The sequence below is a fragment of the Primulina eburnea genome, chromosome 11 (genome assembly GCF_022965805.1).
Source record: "Primulina eburnea isolate SZY01 chromosome 11, ASM2296580v1, whole genome shotgun sequence".
In the NCBI taxonomy this organism is placed as follows: Eukaryota; Viridiplantae; Streptophyta; class Magnoliopsida; order Lamiales; family Gesneriaceae; genus Primulina; species Primulina eburnea.
In genome coordinates, this window is record NC_133111.1 from 9,120,098 (window position 1) to 9,126,853 (window position 6,756).

Sequence of the window (6,756 nt, forward strand, 5' to 3'; positions counted from 1 at the left end):
ATCATTTGAACAAAGCCTTATATGGTCTTAAACAAGCTCCAAGGGCTTGGTACGAAACTCTTTCCAAATTTCTAACTGATCACGATTTTTCTGTTGGATCAGTTGATAAGACCTTGTTCAAATTTTCCAAGAACGATCATATTCTACTCGTTCAAATTTATGTTGATGACATTATTTTTGGGTCAACTAACCCCAAATTATGCGAGAAGTTTGCTAAGTTAATGCAGGATAAATTCGAAATGAGCATGATGGGTGAACTGACATTCTTCCTTGGTTTACAAGTGAAGCAACTGGATTCAGGAACTTTTATCAGTCAAACGAAATACACTAAGGAATTGCTAAAGAAATTTGGTATGGAATCATGTTCAGCTGCAAGCACTCCCATGAGCTCATCAGTTAAATTAGACACTGATCAAGGGGGAATATCAGTTGAGACGACACTTTACAGAGGTTTAATAGGTTCATTATTGTACCTAACTGCCAGTCGTCCTGATATTGTATTTGCTGTATGCATGTTTGCCAGATTTCAAGCAAATCCTATGCAATCACATTTTACTGCTGCCAAGCGTATTTTGAAATATCTTAAGGGCACACAAAATGTGGGATTATGGTATTCTAAAGATTCATCCTTCAATTTAGTTGGATATTCAGATGCAGATTATGCAGGATGCAAGCTTGATCGAAAAAGTACAAGTCGATCTTGTCAGTTTTATGGAGACAAACTGATCTCTTGGTTCAGTAAGAAGCAAACATCCATAGCAACTTCCACAACTGAAGCAAAATATCTCGCTGCTGGAAGCTGTTGTGCTCAACTGCTCTAGATTCAGCAGCAACTGAAAGATTATGGTGTTGATGCAAAGGAATCTCCTATATTATGTGACAACACAATCACAATTGCTATTACCTATAATCCAGTTGCTGCTGAATCTAGAGCAACTGTACATAGATGTCAGACATCACTTCATCAGAGATTATGCCCTGAAGAAGAACATCAGACTGGAATACGTATCAACTGAACAGCAAGCAGCTGATATCTTCACCAAACCATTGGCTGAGACTAAGTTTTCTTATTTTCGCAATATACTTGAATTAATTGATTTATCCTAATCAGTCATTACTTTTGTCTTGGTTCTTAATCCATTCTTCAGTTTTGTTGTCACTTACTGACTCCTCAGTTAATTGTTTAATTCTATAATTCTCAACTGATGTCAGTTGATCTTCTATTAGTTAGCGTTTTATCAGCTCATATGTTTGCATAGTATCTCACAAAGCTCATTACGTGCAGGAACAAGAAAAACGACGATAAACCAAAATAAACATTTTATTCAACCGTAAATATTCGCCAGGACTACAGTTTCATATTTTTCTTCTATATCAGCTATCCACATCCTGAACCAAACAGCTAGAGCTGAGGAAGATGTCTTGCAGAAGTTGTGCGAAGAAGCTATGCGATTGAGAGTCTCTAGCTCCTTTTGAAGCATCAGGTGGTAGAGATGACCATCTTTGAAGACGTCCACCTCCACAGAAATGTCTAAGTGCTCCCGCACTTCTCTCAGTTGTGCCATCCGTTGGAAGGTGGTAGCCCTTCCAGAGTTGTACAGGAGCTCAAGCTCCTGTAACTCTTCCCAGTAGGGAAGACTATCATAGAAGACCTCGTCTTCAATAGCAGACTTTTTAGCCTGCAGAGAGAATGAAGAAACGTTTGAGCTACTTGCACCTTTCATTTTTTTTTTATATCCTTGTGACTAACTCTTTAACTCTTATTTATAGACCAGGTCGAGGAAGGTGAAAGGACAATTCTTAATGACGATTACTCTACCAAGCATCAGGATTTCCTTAATTAATCTTGCTTATATTATCTTCATTTTCTTTAATGCATTTATTAAGAGGGAATATTGGTGTTTAAAAGGTTAACTGAGAACACAACTGATTAGTCAGCTCTCAACTGAAAGGACACAGTCTGACAACTGATCGTTCAGTTGAGCGTCTCAGTAATCTTCTCATATACGTTAACTAATTAAACCTATTATATTCAAAATCAAGTGACGTGATTGTCTTTCAAGCATTAAATGCTGTTTTTCAGAAAATGATTAGCGTCAACGTGAATATCTTTAAAACCGTTCAAATACACACGCATTTGGCACACGTACACACGTTGTAATTCAGAATTTCTATGGACTGACACGTGTCCAGAATTTGAATAGTCACGTACATATGTACCATTCCCCGCTTCATTTCAGTTTTACTTTGCGTATTATCCACAGATTCTTGAGAGCAAAAACTAGTTTCATCCTTCATTTTTCTTTCAGGCATTCAATCAGTTCGAAATGGCAATTCCAGTTCCCGCTTACATGCTCAATGCTATGGCTATCAATTTTGGGTCCATCTTATCCTTCGGTGATGAGGATGTCAAGAAGGTCTTTCAAAAACTGGAAGCTGCTGGATTACGGACGTTTTTGGGTACATCATCTCAAGAAATATACCCAAAAGAACTTCAAGATTTCTATTCCACCGGTAAGGTCGACTCTGATGGCAACATAATTTCTACGGTCAATGATCAGTCTCTGACCATTTCTGAAGACTCCTTTGATGAAATTTTCTCTCTACCTTATGCTTGTTTGGCACAACTCTCGGATGTTAAGGCATCTGATATTGAAGAGATGCAAACCGCACTCTCTGCTGATGGACGGAAGATCAAAGTCTCCGATCCAAAGAAAGAACTGAAGTATGAAGTTCAGTTACTTGCTGATGTTGTAGCCAAAGGGCTTTTGGCAAAAGCTGGATCGTTTGCTGCTCTCACTTTGGAAAAATTTCAAGCCATTTCTGTTATTATGGCTGATCGTCAATTCAACTGGAAGCACCTTATATTTACTGTTCTGAAGAACATGTTTCTGTCTTCTAAACAATCCAAGGGATTTGCTGTGCAACTTAGTTATCTGCTGAAATTGAAAGGGTTAGTGGCTGATGACTCAGAAAGATCATCAAAGTTTAAAGTCTTTAATGCGAAGAACACTAAGCCACTGAGAACCAAACTGGACATCTCTCCTGCTCAGTTTGTCAAAATCAAACAGGAGATTGGGACTGAGAAAGCAGCCCCGAAATCAGTGAAGAAAGCCAAAACTTTGCCTCAACTGAAGATGGCTAAAAGGAAATTAATCTTGAGCACTTCCGACTCAGAGAAAACTCCATCTCCACAGATTGCCAGAAACCGAGAACCCAAAGGGTTAAATCAACAACTGCCGAGGTATCCATTCCTTCTGATGCAATTATTCCTTCAAATGCTCAGCAACCAATAAAAGCAGTTCCTTTGAAAGTCATTCCACCAGAAGCTTCAGTTGGTGCCAAAAAGAATCAGTTAGGACCAAAGCGCCTCTGATTCAAATCTCTCGCCCTGCCACTGTGGACCTGCTCGACCCAAAGGAATAAAATTCATAGAGGTGGTGGAATCAACTCGAACAGGATTGGAAATCCTTCACATTCTGAGCACTGATAAAGGCAAGGGTAAGATGATTGAAGAGCCTAGACCTTCGAATGCCATTCACACATATTGACCTTGTTTGGGCAAAGGTTAATAGCTATGCTGCTTAAAAAATTAAGTCCTACGATGCTTGGACAGTCTTTCACACACAAATTTTTGCCAAGCAACTGAAAAAGAAATCTCAGCTGAACATCTTCATCAAATTGGAAGCTTATGTTCTCAGAACGGTGAAAGCTGCCACAATTGCTCAGGCAATGGAAAGGAAATCTTATTTGTTTGATCAAGTGAGAGCTAAGAAGTTGGCTCAAATTGTCAGCAAATTGAAAAACAACTATGTTCCAACAAATCCTACTGCATTTGCTGATCAAGCAGTAATTACTCAGCTTGATACCGATTTACTTGGATTACAATCTCAAATCAGATTCTGGGAAATGGATCAGGAATTGGTTCTTCATCAAGGCAATTCAGATACTGATGAAGATGATACAGTTGAACAAACATCCTCAGGACAGGCTTTGGTTCCAACTGAAAGGTCAGTTCAGGATATGCCTCAAACATCTCCTGCTGAACAGCAACTGTACACTGAAGCCGAGCTTTCTTTTGCAAACATTGAAGAAATTATCCAAGCAGTGGTACATGATACTAAATTGAGTGAACCGTTGTCTAATCCAGTTGATCAATCTGCTGATCAAATCCATCCAGAGGTCACCATTTCATCAGAAGAACCAGTTCAACAAGATCCAGTTGCTGACCAAGCTATTTCGACTGATGTGCCAATTGTTTCTCACGTTCATTCTTTAGAGGCACCAGTTTTGATCTTATCACCATCTGCCACTCATCTAGCCAGTTCTTCTGCTGATCAGAATCCACCCTCACCGCCTCCAGTTCAAGGAGAAATTATTGTAACTGATGTTCCAGTTCAGAATGTTGCTGATACAGTTTCAACTGAACAAGCCTTAGTCATTTCTGAACAGACGAATAAACAACTAGGAACATCTCATCAGTCTCCCACTCCATCTTCATCAGATATTGATCTTATTTTTGAAGAAGTTCAGCATATGCAGGAAAGTATGCAACAAATTATCACTGCCATATTGAAAATTCAGAACACTCAGCTGTCTCATACTCTGAAGTTGGACTCTTCCCATCAGTTCAACTTAGAAAAACTGAACGTCATACAAGCAGCTGTTACCTCTCTGACTTTTGCAGTTGACGATATACAAAAAACAGAGGGATATTTTCCAGTCTCACTGCCACTCAAGACTCCATCAACAAACGAGTCGACAGTGTAGAATCTCTTGTTTCAAGAAAAATCGATTTACTTCAAGTTGCCATGACTACTGCTATCAGCAATATTTCTTACTCTGTCCATCTCCTCTCTATTGATGTTAGAAAATTATCCTCTAAGATGGAGATGTTTGACAAAAAAGGGGAAGAGAAATGATTTTATTTTAGAAAAGCAGAAGTAATCTTAAATTCTTTTATCCATGAAGAATATGAGTTCAGTTGAATCTACATCTTATTTTATCTACAAGAGTTCAGTCATTCAGTTATACTTTATTCTGAGTTTTGTCAAACACCATAAAGGGGGAAATTGTTGGAAACTTAATTCCGGTGCTTTGACAAAAAGACTCACCAACTGAACTGCTCATCAACTGAACACCAACTGAACTTAGCAACTGAACTGCTCATCAACTGAACACCAACTGAACTCAGTCAACTGTTCTATACAACTGAAGTTCATTCTCGGCAACTGATTCGTTACCAGCTGACCTCTCAGTTGTACACGTCATAATAGACAAAATAGTACATATACCTGCAACTTGCAGTGGAACGCCGCATTGCAGAATGAACAATGTACGATTGTCAGAATATATCGACGTGGCAATCAACGGTTAGAATATTCAAACATTCTTTAATGTTACCGTTAAGAGAAGAGCCTATAAATAGTCGAAGAACAGCAACTGAAGAACCCCCGACTTTCAGTTATCCTATTCTACTTGCTGTTACGCTGCAAAATATCTACTTGCAATCAGAAATCAAAGCTCACGCTTATTAGTCATATCAGTAGTATTCAAGACTACATTCTCGAGCTTATATAGCACTTTGTAATCTTTAATAGATTTTATAAGTTGTGCTAAGATCAGTTACGATCTATAAAAGTGTTATATGCTAAGAGTTTCAGTTTTAGCAAAGTGATAAGTCCAAACTGAAGTGGGTCAGTACAGTGTCGTGTATTTGATCAAAGTCTTTTAGTGGATATCCTATCTTCGTGATAGAAGGGGTGACGTAGGAGTTATTCAATTCTCTGAACATCCAGAAATTTATTGTGTCATTACTTCAGTTACCACTCTCAGTTAGATACTCTATCCTTCAGTCAGTTAGTTTTCCGCAACTAGTTTTATTCAGTTTAACTGATTGTTGTTGACTGACGGGATATTTAGTTTCAGTTTGTAACAGAACTGAACTCATATTGTCGAAGAATATTTTAAAATCGAGCAGTGTTTATTCAACCCCCCTTCTAAACACTCTTTATTCGTTTAACCGATCCTATCAAATCCACAATGTGTATAAATCATATTAATCATATTAGATTCATAACAGACAAATGAAGTAGGAATACCTTTCTTTTCAAGCCAGTCCTTAGATTTATTGCAATCCTTCTTAATGTGTCCCGTCTTTTTACAGAAGAAACACTTGGATTCTTTCTTGATGTCAGGTTGAGGTGGAATTAGTCCTTTCCCTTTTTCCCTTGACTTTGGTTTGTTTCTTATACTTTCCTTGTGTAGTCATAAATACATTATCACTCGTTTCCATCAACCTTCCTTCCTCTTGAACACACATGGTCATTAATTCATTAATTGACCATTTATCCTTATGTGTGTTGTAAGAAATTTTGAAGGGTCCATATTGTTGTGGAAGAGTGCATAAAATGTAGTGCACAAGAAAAGTCTCAGACATTTCCACTTCAAGTGTCTTTATTCGAGCCGCTATATCCCGCATTTTTATTATGTGCTCTCGCACACCTCTCACACTAGTGAGCCTTAATGAAGAGAATTTCATAATTAGGGTGCTAGCAAGTGCTTTATCTGAAGACTGAAATTGTTCATCAATAGCCTTCAATAATTCTCTGACATTATTATGCTGATCGACAGAACCACGCATACCAGCAGAGATTTTGGTCTTTATTAACATTACGCAGAGTCGATTAGATCGCTCTCATTTTTCATAAAGATCAACATCATCCGGAATGCTGTTTTCAATAATAGCAGATGGTT